The sequence below is a fragment of the Balaenoptera ricei genome, chromosome X (genome assembly GCF_028023285.1).
Source record: "Balaenoptera ricei isolate mBalRic1 chromosome X, mBalRic1.hap2, whole genome shotgun sequence".
Classification (NCBI taxonomy): Eukaryota; Metazoa; Chordata; class Mammalia; order Artiodactyla; family Balaenopteridae; genus Balaenoptera; species Balaenoptera ricei.
Window position 1 is genome coordinate 101,077,480 of NC_082660.1, and position 21,483 is coordinate 101,098,962.

The 21,483-nt window shown below is 37.5% G+C and overlaps 1 protein-coding gene across 1 annotated transcript in view; it reads right to left on the reverse strand.

The window, feature by feature from the left end:
• TRPC5 (transient receptor potential cation channel subfamily C member 5) overlaps window positions 1–3,250 on the reverse strand; it is a 335,394-nt gene extending 332,144 nt beyond the window's left edge. The window contains exon 1 of the mRNA XM_059910345.1: window positions 3,209–3,250. The gene's annotated coding sequence lies outside the window, so the exon portion shown is untranslated. The remainder of the gene's footprint in view (window positions 1–3,208) is intronic.
• Window positions 3,251–21,483: the final 18,233 nt, after the last annotated feature.

Sequence of the window (21,483 nt, forward strand, 5' to 3'; positions counted from 1 at the left end):
AGGCACACTGACATTTAAAACAGATCCCCAGGTGAATGCAACATGCAGCCAAGATTGAGTACCATCATTATAAGTGGTAACTGGAGCTGTTAGGAGTGGATGTGATTATCAGGGAAAGTGCAGAAAGATAAGGGGAACTACTTAGAGTGATAAAGGGTCTAGATCTCCACTGTCCAGTACAGTAGTCACTAGCTACATGTGGCTCTTTAAATTTAGATGAATTAAAATGAAATAAAATAAAAATTCAGTTCTGTAGTTGCATCAGGTACATTTCGATCACTTAATAACCAGAGGTGACTCATGGCTACCATATTGGACAGCACAGATATAGAACATTTTCATCATTACAGGAAGTTCTATTGGACAGTGCTGGATGACCCAAATGTCTCTTCCACCTCTAAAATGTCTGTAATACAGAGAATTCTTCCAAATTCCGGGTAGAAATATACAGTATCTATGTTAAAATATGGGTACTTTCATTTGCATAATGCATTTTGATGGCTATGGACACATGGTGTTTTTATTTTTGTAAGGTCTTCAACTCTTTTTCACTTCTCTTCGAAGTCCAGGCAAGTTATGTAGATCCGCTGGCAGCTGGATTAAATCAATGCTTTTCATTTTCTCTAGAGTGAAGACACAAGCGAAAAATATATATTTGTCTCCCTCAAGTCACTCAGCTGCATGGGGGAGTTTAAATCTGTTGCTCAACACTCTATCACATTGTCTGCATGATGTTCCTTGAAGTAGTCAAGGGAAAGGCAGAATAGGATGACACTGATTACAGCAAATAATATGCAGTGTAATTGGTTAAGTCTTGCATCTGATTATTAGTCTTGGGGTTGGCTTTCATCCCAGATCCCATAGGCTATGAGAAATGAGTATTTGTCCCCTTTCTGTTACCCCTGTACTTTGGAATCTAAAGTGGCAATGTTCACATAGGAGCTTATTGACCAAATCCTCATAAAATGGGGCAGAGGGACTTCTTTACAAGTTTTTTGTGCTAACAATTAGGGAATATAGGTGAAGAGTACACAGGAGTTCATTGTACTGTTCATACAACTTTTCTATGTGTCTGAAATTATTTTAAAATAAAAATTCCAAAAAATTTACTTAAACCAGCAAATCATGAATTCTCATAAAAAATCAAACAATGTGGCTTAAGATAAGGAAAAATTTCCAGTCTTCCCCCCTCATGCATTTTAAGTGAGTTCATCTTTTATGTACCTTTTCTATCCAGTTTTCTTCAGTTAATATTTTGTAAGAATTTCCCACACATCATTATCTGTAATAACACTTTTTAAAACTCCTGCCCTTCCCACCACCAATTTCCCTCGTGGGGAAGTGGATCTGCTAGGTGACACTGACACAGTATGTTTCATGCCATCATATGTTAAAATATCATGTTAAATGGCTACATAATATTTCATTGGGTCAGATCAGGTGTACCATAGTCTCCAGTTGGGGATGCTTAGGCTTTCTTCCATTTATCTCTACTGTTATAAATAAAGTAGTGATAGATACTTTTGTACATAAAGATTTTTATATATATATTCAAGGTTATTTGCTCAACTTCTCAGAAGTCAAATTACTGGGTCAAAAGCCAGGAGCATTTTTAAAGATACATACTGCTGAACTTCTTTCTAAAATTGTTTTAGTAATTTATCATCAGTGGGTTTCTAAAGGGAAAGAAAACATCAGAAAGCACAAGAAACAGAAATGGACCTCAGATTTCTCATGTATAATGTATAATTGATGATCCAAAGTCTCTTACCTCTCACATATTCTAAAATTCTCACATAGTGTAACAAATGGGTAATGTGGCATGAATGAAGTGCAGTTTGGATGTTCCAATAGATGTTACTTTCATCTTGGGAGGAAGAAAGTTTAGGGAACCCTTCAACTGATGGTTTGGCATTCTCCATAGTAACAGACATCAAAGGCTATATGAACATTTGTCCATCTCTCTTTTTCAGAGCAGGACTTTATTAAATGGGTCCAAATTCTACCTGTTAGTTTTTTTTCATTTCTAAAGAAGCGAGGAGATCAGTGCCTTGAGTATAGCTGGTACTAATTAAAATTGTAAAGATCAAGATTAGCTGGAATTATTGTGAGGTGGTTAGGAAAGATATGCAGAATAGGTAGAACCTGAGCTGAATCTTAAAGGCTGGGTGGGATTTAGACAGGCAGATGTGGGAGTTGGGAGAATACCTCTGTTATAAATCTGGTGGAGATAGAAGCCAAGGGTGGGAATTGGCACTGTCTTGGGTATGGCAGTATTTGGGAGGAGAAAGAAGTATGTAGGAGTAGGTAAACTGGACTCGTTTGTTGGCGGATATGAACATATGGTTGAGAAGCTAGGACTTGATCTTATGGGCATTGGGGAGTCAGTCTAGGTTCTTAAACAGAATGTGATCAAGAAAGCTGTATGTTATAAGGTGACTCCTATGGCTGTACAAATGGTAAATTAGAGTAGGAGAGAATGGGACTATTTCTGTAAGATAATGGAGTCCCATGTATCAATAGATTGCTGGCAGTCAAATGGAGAAGAAGAGAAGAATTTTAGAGTTATTTCAAAGGAAGGAAAAACAGGACTTGGTAATGGATAGACTTTAGGAGGTGAGGTATAGAAAGAACCTCAAGATGATATCCAAGTTTAAGCCCTAGTGACTAGAAAAGCGGCAGTGCTACTATCCATGTGATTGAGGAAGGCTCTTCACTAGGCTGGTTACTAGGGCCAGGATATTTTCATGGTAAACTGAGTTTCTGTCAAACGTACCCTATTTCTTCATGACTTCCATTTTACTTCAGAGATGCTTATTTTGCCTTCTTCTTTGTCTTCATCTGGCACTGGCTCTTATTTTAACTTTGTTTCTCTGTCCCAGAAGGTTTTGCCAAGTAATGATCTTAAGTGCGTAAATGCACTCAAGAAGTTCTGCTGAGTATCCCCTTATAATGCAATCTCCTTCAGTGTGACTGTTTTGTAACTTTCTCCTTTTGCATATTGGGATCTATAAAACCAGGTCTCCCTTGTTGTTACTGAGAGGGTTTTACTTTTGTACAAGGATCTATTTCCTGAAAAGTTGATTAGTTCTCCACCTCCCTGCTTGTCCCAGCATGTAAGATTAGGACTTGAAATGTTACAAGAGTACAATTTCAAAACAAAAGATAAAAATTGTCAGGGGACTTACCTGGAAATAATGGTACATACCTCTATGTGTAAAATGGTGCCGTTTAAAGAGTAGTGTCCTGGGAATTAGGAGACCTGGATTCTAATCTCAGCTCTTCTACTAATTTGAAGTATGAACTTGAACAAGTCACATTTCCTCTTCTTTGTGTCTGTTTCCTTTTCTGTGAAATGAGGAAGACAAAAAAAGTGATTGCTAAGATCCATGCCAGCCCTAAAATCAACTATGCATTAAAACAATAAATGTTTACATAGTATTAGCCACATTTATGATACTTAAGAGACCACTGGGTTAGATACAGCATCAAGTGAGGGGCACATTTATCAGTTAGCCATGTGCTTACTCCATAAAGATAGGACAAGAGGATGATTCAGGCTAAAAGAAAGGAAGTTTGAGAAAATTACTGGTTTGGGCTGTTTTTATAGATGAAATAAACTAGATAATCCAGATTGAATCACCTCTTCCTTTGACATTCGGGTCAGCCCAATACTATATTTCTGTATGCCTAAGGTAGAATAGAATAAGACCCAAAGATGGGGTTCCTCTGATTTTCTGAGGTCTGTGCCCACAGCCTCTTGAGGGCTGATTCCCAGAAATAACAGTTATACTGCTGAGAGCCATCTTAATGAGTCCTCGTGGTTTCCATCATAAGGGGAACCAGCCCAAGACCTTTCTTCTAATAGAGATTCCAAAGACTGTGTTGTTAGAAGAGGGTTTTCCTCCATTGTGCCCCTTCCAAGAATTAAGACTATTGCCAGAGTATCTCTATTGCCTATTAATGATCCCCTATGGCTTTGTCATTTACAACTTAACCTTAGTGCTCCTCAGATCTGGATAGCAGATCACCTGGAAATTAGGATGCTCTCTGTGAACCCTATAAAATATTGCCATAAATTTAATCTAACTTCTTTAAGAATTTGCATCCATTACCTCAAGATGCTCTGAGCACCATGTAAATAGAGGAACATGCTAACACATTCAAAAGCTCTGCTCAGCAAATCTTTCATCTCCTTACTCAGCTCAAGCCCTGTTCTCTCGTGCTGTCTGTTCTCCCAGCTACCCATTCTATCCACACCTTGCTCTCTGGATTAAATGCTAATGTGACCTGTGTTCTTTTTGGCTGCCAACTTCTTTTCAGAATTTTCTGCCTTCAAGACTGCCTCAGGTTACAATTGCCCTGTCTTGCATCTCCTGCCCTTTCCCCCACCTATTTCCCTAGTGGGAAAGTGGCTTTTACAGGTGGGATTGAGACAGTGTGCTTCATACCATCATATGACTACAGGGAATTTTTGCTAGCAGTTTAAAGTGCAGACCTAAGTATATGAGCACAAATGGATAAAAGCAAGCCATTGATGACACCTGATATGCTTTTCCTAGGTGTTCTTTTGCTACAGGTTAATTTGTTATGCTGTCTGCCAGCAGTCACTAAAGGATTAAGAGGAATTTGTCACTGAAAAACCTGAAATGGAGAAAATTCTCCCCATGGATTAAATTGTTTCTGCAAATCAATAAATGACTGCCACAGATTGATGTTTGTAGCATAACACCTTGGTGCAACCTAAAGAACATCAGTGATTTGTGGAACCATAGTGTGATGAATATCAGTTGATCAGAGCACTTTTTTAGTGTTATTTGTGTAACTAGTCATCCTATACTACTTCTTATACTAAGCAGTTCTGTAAGTTATATTTTCAACTTACTGTGCAGTGTGGGAATTTTATTTATCCTCAAATTTCCTCTAATACTAGTATCCTGATTAAAAAGGTCCCTCTTGGCCATTATCTCTCTGAGATGAAATGTGTCTCTGAGTCAGGAGGCTTTTAAGCTCTCCCTTTAGTTTAATGGTCCCTGACATCTATCTAAGGTTTTATGATTACAAAGTTCTGTAACATACATTATCTCATTCAGTTCTTTCACTTACCCTTGCCTATTTCACAGAGCTGTTACCTTTTTAACTAGATGAATATTTTCCAACACCACAGAAATTAATAATTTGCTCTAAAACCCAAGGATTAGTAAATGGCAGAGTCAGGATTATAACCCAAGTCCTCTGATTCCATGTTCCGTGCTTTTCCCACTTCTTGGTCCATTCAGTGTAAAATGGAGAAATGAAGGAATACTCTATGAAATACATTGATTAAAGCAAGGCCCTTCATGTGAATTTTACCTCTGCACCCATCCCAGGGCTGTACTTCACATTGTTTTTGAGAACAGAGCCACCATGTTTCAGTTGAGCTTCAGAGAGGATTCTGCCCTTGGGCCCTTTATCAAGTTGGACCATATTTATAATCCTTTTTAGTGGCAGAAGCCTTCCTTTTTGCTATGGACTGAATTATGTTCCCCCAAATTCATATATTGAAGCCCTAACCCCCAAGGTGACTGTATTTGGAATAAGGAAGTTGTTCAGGTTAAATGAGGTCATGAGGGTGGGACCCTGATAGGATTGGTGCCCTTATAAGAAGAGACCTCAGGGAGTTCTCTTGCTCTCTCCACTGTCAGGACACAGTGAGAAGGCACCACCTGCAGGCCAAAAAAGAAAGCTTTTGCCAGACACCCAACTGGCCAGCCCCTTGATCTTGGACCTCTCAGCCTCCAAAGCTGTGAGAAATAAATTTCTGTTGTTTAAGTCACCCAGTCTGTGGTATTTTGTTATGGCTGCCCGGGCTGGCTAAGACGTCCACTTTGGTTTCTTCTTAACTTGGAAAAAATTTAAAAATCTGAAAAAGATATTCACATTCCAATAGCTGTGCAGACAGGGATAGGTAGATTCTACGTATTTCTTTCTGGAGTCATACATCTAATACTAGACTCCACTCATGGTAGGCATTGACAAGTTGCCCTGGGTATGGGGTTAGGAGGAAATGAGGAGGTTTTATTGGGCGACTTGGGGGAGTGATACTTTATTTTTTTTATTGTGAGAGGGAGTCAGTACTGTCTGTCTCTTGAAACTCCATGTAGCTGACTGGGAATTTGCAAGGCCTGCTTGGTGGATGGGCCTAATAGCTTTGATTTATAGTGAGAGGGGCTTGATCTTGCTTTCAGCACTTATTTTTTTAAAATTAAAGTATAGTTGAGTTACAATATTATATTAGTTTCAGGTATATAGCGTAGTGATTCAGTATTTTTATAGATTATATTCCATTAAAAGTTATTATAACAAAATAATGGCTATAATTCCCTGTGCTGTACAATATATCCTTGTTGCTTATCTATCTTATACACAGTAGCATATCTCTTAATCCCATACCCCTATCTTGCCCCTTTCCCTTTCCCTCTCCCTGATGGTAACCTCTAGTTTGTTTTCTATACCTGTGAGTCTGTTTCTGTTTCCTATATACATTTGTTTGTTTTATTTTTTAGATTCCACATATAAGTGATATCATACAGTATTTGTCTTTCTCTGTCTGACTTATTTAACTGAGCATAATATTCTCTAAGTCCATCCATGTTGCTGCAAATGGTAGAATGTCATTATTTTTTATGGCTGAGTAATATTCCATTGTATATATATAGCACATCTTCTTTATCCATTCATCTGTTGATGGGCACTTGCGTTGCTTCCATGTCTTGGCTATTGTAAATAGTGCTGCTATGAACATTGGGGTGCATATATCTTTTTGAATCAATGTTTTTGTTTTCTTTGGATATATACCCAGGAGTGGAATTTCTGGATCATATGGTAGTTCTATTTTTAGTTTTTTTAGGAACTCCATACTGTTTTCCACATTGGCTGCACCACTTTACATTCCTACCAACAGTGTACAAGGGTTTTGTTTTTTCCACGTCCTCACTGACATTTGTTATTTGTGGTCTTTTTGATGATAGCCATTCTGACAGGTGTGGGGTGGTATCTCATTGTGATTTTAATTTGCATTTCTCTGATTAATAGCAATGTTGAACATCTTTTCATGTACATGTTGGCCATATATATGTGTTCTTTTGAAAAATGTTTGTTCAGGTTTTCTGCCCATTTTTAAATTAGGTTGTTTTGTTTCCTTGATGTTGAATTGTGTGAGCTGTTTATGTATTTTTTTAACATCTTTATTGGAGTATAATTGCTTTACAATGGTGTGTTAGTTTCTGCTTTCTAACAAAATGAATCAGCTATACATATATCCCCATATTTCCTACCTCTTCCATCTCCCTTGTTTATGTATTTTGGATATTAACTGCTTTTTGGTCATATCATTTGCAAATATTTTCTTCCATTCCCTAGGTCATCTTTTCATTTTGTCAATGGTCTTCTTTCCTGTGCAAAAGCTTTTAAGTTTAATTCAGCCCCATTTGTTTATTTTTGCTTTTATTTCTTTTGCCTTAGGAGACAGATTCAAAAAATATTGCTATGATTTATGTCAAAGATTGTTCTGCCTATGTTCTCCTCTAGGAGTTTCAGGGTTTCAGGTCTGGTTTTGGTATCATATTTTACATCTTCATGTTTATTCCTTCACTCTTTATTGTAGTTATAGATGCTTTACAATTTTTCCTTTAGTCTTCGTACTACCATATTTAAGCAGTTGATCCTCAGCCTTTATATTTGTCTTTATGAGTGGGATTTTTCCTTTCCTATAGTCTCTTACTTCTTTTTTTTTTTAAATTTATTTATTTTATTTATTTATTTTTGGCTGCGTTGGGTCTTCATTGCTGCGCACCGGCTTTCTCTAGTTGCGGCGAGCAGGGGTTACTCTTCATTGTGGTTCGCGGGCTTCTCATTGCAGTGGCTTCTCTTGTTATGGAGCAGGGGCTCTAGGCATGTGGGCTCAGTAGTTGTGGCACGTGGGCTTCAGTAGTTGTGGCTCGTGGGCTCTAGAGTGCAGGCTCAGTAGTTGTGGCACACGGGCTTAGTTGCTCCGCGGCATGTGGGATCTTCCCGGACCAGGTCTCAAACCTGTGTCCCCTGCTTTGGCAGGCAGATTCTCAACCACTGTGCCACCAGGGAAGCCCCTATAGTCTCTTACTTCTTGTCATAGCCTTTTCTTTTCCATGTAGTGAAGACTCTAACATTTCTTTTAGAGTAGGTTAATATTAACTCTTAGTTTTTGTTTCTCTGAGAAGTTCTTTATCTCTCTTTCAATTCTAAATTATAATCATGCTGGGTAGAGATTCCCAAGTTGCAGGTTTTTCCCTTTCAACACTTTAAATATATCATGCCACTCCCTTCCATCCTGCAAAGCTTCTGTAGAAAAATCAGCTGATAACCTTATGGGAGTTCCCTTGTATATGACTGTGTTTCTCTTGCTGCCTTTAGAATCCTTTCTTTATCTTTAACGTTGCCATTTTAATTATGATATGTCTTGGTGTGGGTCTGTTTGGGTTCATCTTGTTTGGGACTCTCTGTGATTCTTGTACCTGGATATCTGTTTCCTTCTTCAGGTTTGGGGAGTCTTCACACATAACTTCCTCAAATACATTTTAATCCCCTTCTCTCTCTCTTCTCCTTTGGGACCCCTATAAGGTGAATGTTGGCACGCTCAATTTTTCCGAGAGGTTTCTTAAACTGTTTTCATTTTTAAGATTTGTTTTTCTTTTTGCTGTTCTGATTGGGTGATTTCCATCATTCTGTCTTCCAGATCACTTATGCATTCTGCTGTATCACTTAGTGTGCTATTCATTCCTTCTAATGTGTTTTTTTTCAGTTATTGAATTCTTCATTTCTGATTGGCTCTTTTTTATATTTCCTAGTTTCTTGTTAAAATTCTCACTGTGTTCATCTATTCTTTTTCCTAATTCAGTTAACATTCATATTACCAATGCTTTGAATTCTTTATCAGGTAAATTGTTTGTTTCTGTTTCATTATTTATATTTTCAGGGAGTTTTTCTCTTGCTCTTTCATTTAAGAGCAGTTCTTCTATCTTTTCATTTTCCTTAAGTTTCTCTGCCTCTATGAATTTAGGTAAAACAGTTACCTATTGTGGGATCATCCCTGTACACATTGCATGTGCCCAGTGCCTTTGGTGGGAGAGTTGGATCTGATGTGGACGCAAGTCATATTTTTCCTCAGGGTGTGCTGGAAGTTATCACCTTGTTAGGTGGTGGGGCTGGAGATGGAGGGGCTAGAGCTCGAGCGGGGAGTGAGGCAGGACTTCCTCCCTGTTCAGTGGTTGTTACTGCCCTATTGGGGTGGGGGCAGGATCTGATACCAAGTTGCTGGAACAGAAACCCTGAGGGTCAGGCCTGAGCTATCTCTGTTCCCTTTAAGTGTGTGTTTTCCCCTCTCCTAGCACTGGCACCCTTGCCCTAGAAGGGAGGAATGCTGAAGCATGCAGTGCCTGTGTGGGCTCTTGGCTCGTGTTGGCTGCAGACAGAGATCCGAGCTGTCTCTGATGCACTGCCTGGGCAGGCACCCCCCACTTTCTTCCCTTGTTCTGCTCAGATGCAGCCTCGGGTGCAAATCCTCTTTGTTCCTCATAGCTGATCAGTGCCCTCAGCCTTTGCTGCCCCTGTCCTGTTGTGGAGCCACACTGGAGAGCAGGTGGGGCCTGCATAGACTCTCGGTGAATATCAGGGTGTGAGCTGTGGTGGAGGGCAGCCATCAGAATTCTGTGACATGGAGTAAGTGGAGCTGTAGTGTTTGCTTGGCTCAGGCTGGGGTGTGTGCGGAGGTGGCTGTGGAAAACCTAGCAGCCACTAGAGCAGTCCCCTCTCCACCCTCTCTGCTTTGCCCCAGGGGCAAGCCAGCACATGCACTCCTCATGAGCAGAATCCAGGCTTCCTGCAGCCCTCCTATTAGTCCCCACGGTCCTCCAACCAGTCAAGGGGGCTTGTCTCCCCTGTGTAGGACCCCAGGACTGGGGGACCCAATCTGTGGCTTTCACTGCTCTCTTCCCAGGGTGGATCTCTTCCCATGAATTCTCCCTTTTCCTCTGAGTCCTCTCCCAGGGCACAGGTCCTAATCTTATCGCTCTTCTTTCCTTCCTACCTGATTACATGTGCATTGTTTCTTACAGCTTCGGTTGTACAGGAGTATTTTTGCCAGTTTCCAGTTAGTTTTCAGTGAGAATTGTTCCACACGTGGATATATTTTTTATATGTTCAGGGGTGGGAGGTGAGCTCCATATCCTCTTACTCTGCCATCTTGATTGATCCTCTGCTCTTAGTACTCTTCCTCCTCAAAGGTGTTAAAAAGATTGCATATATTCTACATGTTTATTAGTGCGCTATTGTACATCAATAATTTATAATTTTGTTTTATAATCCTGAGCAAAAATATTATTTTGAACCGAAATAAAAAATGATAATTTCATGACAAACCTGGTTTTTGATAGCAAATTATTCTTCCTCATTTTTCTCTGGCTTCTCATTACAGTATTTCTTTTCTTCACTTACATGAACCACTGGACATTCCTAGCTTTGATATATTATGGCATGGCTACTATTGTAAGGGTATTTCATTTTATTTTGTAAAGGTATTTTAAACCTTTGAAGTTTATGGATGGTTTTGTTGTCATTTTCTTCTTTCATTTGTTTTCCCTAATATAAGAATGTTCTTTAGGGGGTGGGCAATACAGACTGGTCAGCAGCTCATATAGTGTTCTCTGCTAGTATTGTAGGTAGTCAGTCCAAGATAGGAGAAGTTACTGGCTAGTCTTTTATGCAGTCCCACATGCAGATATATTGGAGCTGACTTTCTGAAAGACTGAAAAAGGCAGTTTGGGGGGGTATTTGTACTTTCCCTTTTTTATTTCTCTCCCAAATCTAACCCCACTACCTGTGCTAAGCACAGAGCCTATGGGCCAATGTCACAGAGCCTTTTTCTCACTTAGCTGCCTGACATCCATAAAGGTGTTAGCTGATTAAAAGGCTTAATGTATTACCACTCACAGGAAATACCTTGCCATTTTAAAATGGGATTCTTAGAAATTGAAAAGACTTCAAGACCCCTACTAATGAATTTTTAATGATGTAATTTTGAGGATAGCTATTTTTGTTCTTGAGAGGAAAAGGTTTGCTTTATGTACAGTATTTGTTAGGGTGGCCTAACACCCTTGGTGAGCAGGGGGCTTGCATACCTGTCCCTAGGTAGATGAATTCTGCTCCTTGCACACTGCTTTATAGTGATGCTTTTATAGTGATTCTAATCTGTCTCTTTCATAGTGATAGAGGCAGTAGTGTACTGCAGATGGCTCATACTATCTCACTAGAACTCATTGTTAAATTATCAGGAATTTTTAAAGCTGGTTTTTAAATACAGCTATTATTAAAAGTTAAATTATATCAACTTACAATTAAATAAATTATTTTTAAAACAAAGTGTTACTTAAAACTCATCACTTCTTAGTTACTTTACTATATTTTAGTGTAATCTATACTCTTGAGGATATTTATATCTATTTTATCTCAATGGTGGAACTATTACACGTTAGTAGCTTAAAATTGGCCATAGTGAGAGTATTTACACCACCACACAAATTGGCAAAATGCTATAAATCAGGGCTAGATTTATTGTTTTGTTGATGGTCTAAACTTAAATGATAACTAATTATACTTCAAAAAACTGGAAAAAAAAGAAATGATGGAGAAAATGTTAATAATGCAGATTAAACTTAAAAGTATGTCATGCAGGGACATCTACTTCTGGCCAAAATGGAATAACAGGGGCTGAATTTGACCTTGCACTTGAAGCAACCAAAAGATGAGATGAAACATATGACACAATGGTTTTCAGGTCTCTGGGCATCAGCAATGAAGGACAGTTATCTCTGAAGATAAGAAACAAGTGAGGAGAATTCTATGATTGTCCAAGATTACTGCCTTCAGAGAGTTTCCAGGCCATAGTATAGGGAGAGGAAACTGAGGCAGAGCCTGGTAGACTCCCTGTGATGAGATAGAGCTGAGAGTACAGGGAAAGCAAGGCAGCTAGAGATCACAGGATAGAGTACTGGTCAAGAAAGACAGAGTTCCGGAAAAAGAGAACTCCAAATATATGCATAGGGTTCTCCATAGGTATTAAGGAGAACACTGATCAGTACATGTATATAAGAAGACAATTCAAGGCTGGAGAAAGAACCACCAGAAAGGTTGATGGAACATTACCTGGTGTTCACACAGAAAGGGGAATAGATCCTATTGCTACTAGCCAGACTGGAAACTTTCATATATTATGGGGCACTGGGGAGAAAGGTCTTACCTTGGTAATGAAAAATAATTAGCCCTAGACTAAACAAGTCTCTGGTACCATATAACAAATTTCAAAAGTAGGACTGGAAAGGATCATTCTGTTTCGGTGTATACTACCTGTGTCCCTAACAAAGCTGAAGAATATTTATAGGAGTATGATAATACCTAGCATGGGAGAAGCACTTCTGGCATGATGGTGTAAGAACCTCTGAAAATATGATCCTCCATAAAATCAATGAGAACACTGGCAAAAAAAAAAAATGTTAAAAGTGACATTCTCAGAGCTCTGGAAATTAATCAAAGGCTTGCAACAATTTGAGGAGCATTTATTCCAGAAAAACAGCTAAATCTCGATAGGAACAGAGAGCATTTTACTTGCTCTAGTCCCATTGCCCATTCTCCACATTTACAGTAGCCCTGAAAACCTGCAACCACAGAACTGCAGTAACTGAAAAAGTCAGCAGCATAGTGGTCATTACAGATGACAGAAGGGGTTTGGAGCTCACCAAATGCCCATCCCCAGAGAACAGTCACTATTTGTTCTGCCTAGCAAATCTCTGGAAAAGCTCCATTCTCAGGGTTTGTCTTTATCTGACCTTACTTTAGGGCTTTCTCAGTGAGGAAAGCCCTATCCCCAGGCTGTCAAAAAAAAAATCAGCTGCGATTGTTTAACACTATATTTCCCTGAGTTAGTTCGGGCAAACAAAAGACGGATCAAAAACTCAAACGTAAAATATGGGGAATGAGATGTCCATCAGGGTCTTTGAAGATCTCTGAAAATTTTCTCGGAACCTAAAAGGTGATACACATTCAGTGCTGTGTGTATGCCCAGAAAAGACCTGAGAAAAGCCTACCTTCTCACATAAGACTGACCTTGAGGCCCTGCACAACTAAAGTAAAGGTTAAGGCATAATTATTAACTGCCTCCCATGGCATTGAAGGCTTGCCCCAACACACACAGAGCCCTATGGCAAAAGCTGGGAGAATTAGTAGTTCAAAGCATTTAAGGAAACCACTGTCTAATTATTAACTGACCACTAAGCTAACTGAGCATAGACTTCAGTGGACACATACAACATAGAATACAAACTTTACAGAATTAGTCCAGGAAATTCACTACATAAACAAACAGCAGCAACAAAAAAACAACAAAAAACAACAGCATCAGACGCTGGATAGGGGAGTAATATAATTTTCACAGCTGCCGAAAAATATTATTTGAAATGTCCTGTTTTCAACAAACATTTCTAGACACACACAGGAACAGGACAGTATGGCCCATATATAGGAAAAAAAACTAGTCAATAGAAAATGTCCCAAAGGAAGCCCCATAATTGGATTCCTAGACACAGACTTAAGTTGGCTATTATAAACATGTTAAATAAACTAAAGGAAACCATGTCTAAAAGTTAAAGAAAAGTATGATAACACTGTCTTACCAAACAATGAATATCAATAATGAGATAGAAATTAAAAAAAAAAACCAGAAAATTTGAAGCTGAAAAGTATAGTAACTGAAATGAAAAGTCCACTAGAAGGGCTTAACAGCAGATTTTGAGCTGACCAAAGAAGAATCAGTGAACTTGAAGGATAGGTCAATTGAAATTATCCAGTATGGAGCACAGAAAGAAAATAAAACATGTGGAAAAGTGAACAGAGCCTCAGAGACTTGTGGGACACCATCAAGTGCACCAATTTACACATAATGATAGTCTCAAAAAGAGAAGAGAGAGAAAGGGGCAGAAGAAATATTTTTAAATAATGACCAAAAATTTCAGAAATTTTATGGGAAAACATCACCTACATATCCAAGAAGCCCAACAAAATTCACATAGAATAAACTGAAAGAACCTAGACACACCACAGTCAGAGATCAAAAAACAAAGAGAGAATCTTGAAAGCTGCAAGAGAGAAGCAATCCATTACATAAAGTTTCCTCAATAGGATTAACAACTGAAGTTTCATCAGAAAGAGTTGAGGAACTTCCCTGGTGGCGCAGTGGTTAAGAGTCTGCCTGCCAATGCCGGGGACATGGGTTCAATCCCTGGTCCAGGAAGATCCCACATGCTGTGGAGCAACTAAGCCCGTGTGCCACAACTACTGAGCCTGCGCTCTAGAGCCGGCAAGCCACAACTACTGAGCCTGCATGCCACAACTACTGAAACCTGTGTGCCCTAGAGCCCACGTGCTGCAACAAGAGAAGCCACCGCAATGAGAAGCCCACGCACCGCAACAAAGAGTAGCCTGCACACAGCAATAAAGACCCAACGCAGCCAAAAAAAAAAAGAGTTGAGGTCAGAAGGTAGTGGGAGATATATTCAAGGTGCTGAAAGAAAAAGACTGTCAACAAAGAATGCTATATACAGCAAAACTATCCTTCAAAAATGAAGGAGATATGAAGACATTCCCAGATGAACAAAGACTGACTAGACTTGCCCTAGAAGAAGTAATAAAGGGATTCCTTCAGGCTGAAATAAAAGGATACTACACAATAACTTGAATGCTTATGAAAAAAATAAAGACCACTAGTAAAGGAACTATATAGGTAAATTAAAAAGATACTACAAATGTATGTTGGTTGTAACTCTTTTCTTCTCCTTTTTGATTTATAACATAAGTTCATAAATCAATAATTTAAAAATGTGTCCATGGGCTAATAACATATACATATGTAATTTGTTTGACAATAATAGCCAAAAGGAGAGTGGAGGGAGCAGAAGTATGTTGGAAGAAAGTTTGTATTACTGTTGAAATTAAGTTGCTACTAATCCACGTTAATTTTTTAAAGTTAAGATGTAAATCCCTTATAGCAGCCACCAATAAAATAACTCAAAAATATAGTAAAAGAAACAAAAGAGAATTAAAGTGGTAGACTAGAAAATATCTATTTAACACAGAAAGGGCAATACTGGAGGAATAGAGGAACAAAAAAGGTATGACATGTAGAAAACAAATAGAAAAATGACAGACATAAACTCTACTTTATCAGTAAATACATTAAATGTAAATGCATTAAACATTTCAAATAAAAGGCAGTGATTGGAAGAATGGAAAAAATCCAACTATATGCTGTCTATAAGAGACATTTTAGATTCAAAGACACAAATAGATGGAAAATAAAGGGTTAAAAAAGATATACCATTGCAAATAATTATAAAAACAAGCTGAAATGGTTTTACTAATATTAGATAAAATAGGCTTTAAAACAAAACATGTTACTAGAGAGAAAGAGAGACATTTTATAATGAAAGGGTCATAAAGATATAGCAATTATAAACATATATGTGCCTAATAACAGAGCACCAAAATACGTGAAACAACAACTGACAGAAATGAAGAGAGAAATATAAAATTCAACAATCATAGAGTTATTAATACTATACCCCACCTTCAATAATGAATAGGTCAAGGAGGAAGAATATCAACAGAGAAATAGAACATTTGAATAAGACTAAAAACAAACTAGACCTAACATAACAACAACAGCAGAATGCACATTTTCTCAAATGCATATGGAGCATTATCCAGGACAGACCATATACTTGGCCATAAAACAAGACTCAATAGATTTAAAAGGATTGAAATCATAAAAACTATGTTCTCCAAGCACAACGGAATTCAATTAGACATCAATAGAAAAGGAAATTTGGGAAATTCACAAATATGTTGATACTTAACAACACATTCCTAAGTAACCTATGGGTCAAAGAATAAATCATAAGGGAAATGAAGTATCTTGAAATGAATGAAAATGAAAATACAACATGCTGAGATAAATGGGATTCAGCTAATGTAATACTCAAAGGAAACTTATTGCTATAAGCAACAATATTATAAAAGAAGAAAGATCTCAAATCAATAACCTAAACTTCTACCATAAGGAACTAGAAAAATAAGAGGAAATAAACACAAAGGAAGCAGAAGGAAGAGAATAATAAACATTAGAGTGGATATAAATAGACAATGGAAAATCCATTGAGAAAACAAACAAAACCAAAAGTTGATTCTGCAAAAACTTTAACAAAATTGACAAACCAAACATTTTAAGAATAATTAACACCAATTCGTCACAAAAATAGAAGAGGAGGGAACACTTCACAACTCATTTTATGAGGTCAGTATTAACCTGATACCAACACCAGACAAAGACATCACAAGAAAGGACACTACATAATAATATCCCTTAGGAATATAAAATACTAAGAAAGTGAATTCAGCAACATAGAAAAAGGATTATATACCATAACCAAATGGGATTTATCCCAGGAATGTAAGGTTAGTTTAACATATAAAAATCAATAAATGTAGTACACCATATTAATAAAATGAAGATCAAAACCACATGAACATCTCATTAGTTGCAGAAAAAGCATTTGACAAAATCCAACACACTCTTATGATAACAACACTCAACAAACTAGGAATAGAATAGAATGCACTCAGCTTGGATTGGATGTCTACAAAAACAAACCAACCAACCATGGCTAACACCACATTTAATGATGAAACGCTGAATGCTTTCTCCCTAAGGTCAGAAAAAAGACAAGATTCTTTTTCACTTCTATTCCACATCATACTGGAGGTTCCAGCCAGGGCAATTAATTAAGCAAGAAAAAGAAAAAATAGATTGTAAAGGAAAATGTAAAACTATCTATATTCATAGATGACATGATCTTGTATAAAAAAAACTTATAAGGAATCCTCACACACACAAAATTATTAGAACTAATAAGCAAAACCTGCAAGTCTGCAGGATATAAGATCAATACAAAAAATCAATTGTATTTCTATACATTAGCAATGAACATTTTGAAAAATGAAATTAAGAACACAATTTCATTTATAATAACATCAAAAAGAATAAAATACTTAGGAATAAATTTAACGAAACCTCAAGAAGTGTACACTAAAAAACACCTCTGAAATAAATTAAAGATCTACATGAAAGGAAATATATCCCATGTTCATAGACAAGAAAACTTTATATTAAGATGCCAATGTTTCCCAAAATGATCAACAGATTCAATGCAATGCCTATCCAATCCCAGTTGGCTCTTTGTAGAAACTGATGAACTCATCCTGAAGTTTATGTGGAATTGCAAGGGACATAGAATACCCAAAAACATCTTGAAAAAGAAGAACAAAGTTTGAGGACTCACTCTTCTTTATTTCAAACCTTACTACCAGGCAACGATAATTAGAATTATTGTTACCATAATTGTGGTACCAGCAAAAGGATGGACATATAAATCAAGGGAATAGAGTTGTAAGTCCAGAAATAAACCATGTGTCTCTGGTAAATTAATTTTTGACAGATATGTCAAGACCATTCAATATGGATAGAATAGTCTTATAAAATGACTCTGGGACAACTGGAAATTAAAAAAAAAAAAACTCAAAATGAACCAAAGACCTAAATGTAAGTGCTAAAAGCATAAAATTCACAGAACATAAAATAGGGGTAAATCTACATAGCCTCAAATTTGGCAAAGGATTGCAGAACAAGCAACAGCAGGAAAAATGAATAAGTTAGACTTTGTCAAAGTTGAAAATTTCTATGCTTCAAAGGCTGCTACCAAGAAAGTGAAAAGATAACCCACAGAATGGGAGAAAATATTTGCAAATCATATATCTGGTAAGGGTTTTGTATCTAAAATATATAGACCACAAAACTCACTAATAAAAAGACAAATAACCTATTTAAAAAATGGGCAAAAGACTTAAATAGACATTTCTCCAAAGAGGATATGCAAATGGCCAATAAGCACATGAATAGATGCTCAACATCATTAGTCATCAGGAAATGCAAATAAAAACAACAATGAGATACCACTTCCCATCCACTATGATGGCTATACTCAAAAAGTAAGATAATAAGAAGTGTTGATGAGGATGTGGAAAAATCAGAATCTTCATACACTGCTGTTGGGAATGTAAAATGGAGCAGCCACTTTGGAAAACAGTCTGACAGTTCCTCAAATGGTTAAAAATAGAGTTACCATATGATCTAGCAATATTTCTCCCAGGTATATACTCAAGAAAAATGAAAACATATGTTCACACAAAAACTTGTACACGAACATTCATAGCTGCATTGCTCATCATAGCTGAAATGTGGAAACCACCTACATGTCCATCAACTAATGAGTGGATAAACAAAATATGGTTATAGCTATACTATAAAATATTATTCGGCCATAAAATGAATGAAGTACTGATACATGCAAAAACATGGATGAACCTTGAAACATTATGCCAAGTGAAAGAACCCAGTCAAAAAATACCACATAATATATGATTCCATTTTGATGAAATGTTCCGAAGAGGCAAATCTACAGAGCCAGAAAGTAGATTAATGGTTACTTAGGGCTGAGAGAGATGGGGGACTTGGCGGATGATAGCTAAAGTGTATGTGGTTGCTTTTTGAAGTGAAGAAAATGTTCTAAAATTTACTGTAGTGATGGTTGTACATATTTGTGAATATATTAAAAAAACAGTGAATTGAATACTTTAAATGAGCAATTTGTATGCACACCATATATGAATTATATCTCAGTAAAGCTATTTTAAGATATGTTAAGTATAGATATTGAAGATATAAAAACGAAACAAATTGGACTTCTAGCAATGAGAAGTACAGTGTCTCAGGTGAGTACTACACTGAATGAGATAAATGGTGAAGAAGAAGGGATTAGATTATGAAGAAGAAAACATTAGTTAACTTGAATACACAGCAATAAAACTATCCAAACTAAGACTGTCATCAATGAGCCTGGACAGCCAACGGTTGAGAAATTCATCTGCCCCTCACCTAAGACGTGGCTTCTGGTTCCAGTTGCGCAAAAACATACATTCGGCCAATCCTGTAACTTCTCTGACCCTCAGTTCTCTCTGTATAAAGAAGACTTGTAAATGTCCATCAAGAGGGAATTAGATAAAGAACATGAGGTACTTTCACACAATGGAATATTGAACTGCAGTTAAGAGGAATGATGTAGATCTCAAAACAATGCTGAATGAAGAAAGTCAGATGCATACTGTATGATACTTTTTAAACAAGTTAAAACACACAAAAATAATACTGCATGTTTTTATGTATGTAGAAGTATCAAAAATGGTCTGAAAGGAAAATCCATAAACTAGTAATAGTTCATTCCTTTGAGGGGAAAGGGAGGGCACAAGGAGGTGTCCCAGATTGAGAGGAGGTCATCAGTTTTATCTGTAATGTTCTGCTCTAAATTAAAAAAAATTTTAATTACTAATTTTTTATATTTGCTAAATAATTTTCTGAAATAAAAATATTCTTTTTTTTTTTTAAATGGAGAGGGTTAGACTAGGTAGTCCCTAAGGTCCATTTAAGCTCTAAATTCTGTGGCTGTAAGATAAAAGGAGGAATTCAGTAGTGGAAGGTCGCAACACTCTCAAAATTCTCATGGGATGGGGCTTCACACTTTTCTCTGGGATAAATGGTTTATATTTAAATGGCCCTGAGACAGGAAGATAAACAAGATGACCTCCAGGACCTCACTTTAACTAAAATTTCCCCTGGGAGATCAGAGCAGACCACCTTTAAGATTTATTCCAACACTGAGTATCTATGAAAACAAGTGAAGATGGACTCAGCTCTCTTAAATGATTCATTGCTTTCTGGACTCCTGCATAAACTGTGTCCTGCCTTTAATGTAGGAGTTGAGGATCAGAAGTGCTTGACTACCAGATGTCCTGCTACAGAGAGGTCAAATTGTCTTGGATATTTCCCCACCATGGAATACTTCTATCTTTTGAAAGGAAAGTCAAGGGAAAATGTTTTCCCTGCACAATTTCCTTCCTTTGCTTACTTTTTCTTTTACACTAACTGTTGCTGCTAATAGAAACTGCTCTAAGCTGAACTTCTTTATCTTTGATGAGTAGACAAGGGCTTGTCTGAAATTAGAAGACCCAGACATCTGATTGCCACTTATTGTGGTAGAAAGACAGAAGAACTAATTGGCAACTACTCTCTCACCCCCATCAGTTGTCTGTCTCTTTCCTCTTTCCTTTCCTGTGTCTCTATCTCTTCTAGGTCAGAAATGCAGGGCCATTAGATACCTTCAACCCTGAACACTGGGGATGCTCTCTTTTCCTGTATACCCACTGAATTTGCTACACGCATTCCTGCCTCTAACCCAGTGGTCATCCCAGAGACTAGATGCATTTGGAATACTTCTTCCTTCTCTGGGCCCATCCCCAGTTACTACTTCAAAAAGCCTTTTCTGACCACCTCAGTGCACAGTGACCTCTCTTTCCTGTACTCCTATGGCATATCAGCTGTACCATTTAGATTAATCCTTATGTTACACTGTTTCGAATTATCTCACCACTTAAACAATATTTATTAATCTTCTTTGCTCATCATCCCATTTCATCAATAGGGCTGGGAATTGGATGGATGGGTGATAGTGAACAAAGGCAGTGGTCTATTAGGGTCCAGACGTTCACATAATCCTCCAACACTCCCAGTATTTTCTCCCCATTTAGAGTGAAAATGTTAGGTTAACGTATGGGTGAAGGACACACATGAGCAAATGAGCAAAGCTGATAGATAAATCGAGTTGATAAAGAAAACCCCTTTAGGGCTACTATGCATCATTTTCTAAGAACTTGGTGGCAATCTATCACTTCTAGATTCATTCATCAAATAAATAGGTAGGGTAGGTTTTATTTAAAAAGTGAATTTAGCTGCTGACTGGCTCTGCTACCTTTGTCATAGCCTGGGAATGTCTCTGCTGGGTAAATTAGAGATTTTTCAAAAGCTTATAAATGCCAAACTTATTTTTCCTAATACACAGAAGCCCAAAAGGATACCTAGGGTTTCGGTCTATCTGATGAATAACCTGCATCTTTTGGGTCTAAAAAAGAAGAAATCAATCAATACAGCTGATTTCTTAGATTAGCTTTCTAACTCAGAGAATTTATCATCACTGTTCTTAGTTTAGTTAGCCTGGATGTCAGCCTGAAGTTGAAGCTGAGCATTGAGAATCCCAAGTCACAAGTCAGCAAATTGTGACACTAATCAAATGAACCTAGTATATTAGGGACAGAGACAGTATGATCATTGGGCAAGGACAGCCTTTCCTAAGTTACTGCCTTGAACATTCAAAAAATAATTTGTGCTTGGGGATGGGGTAGAGGGCAGATAGGAGT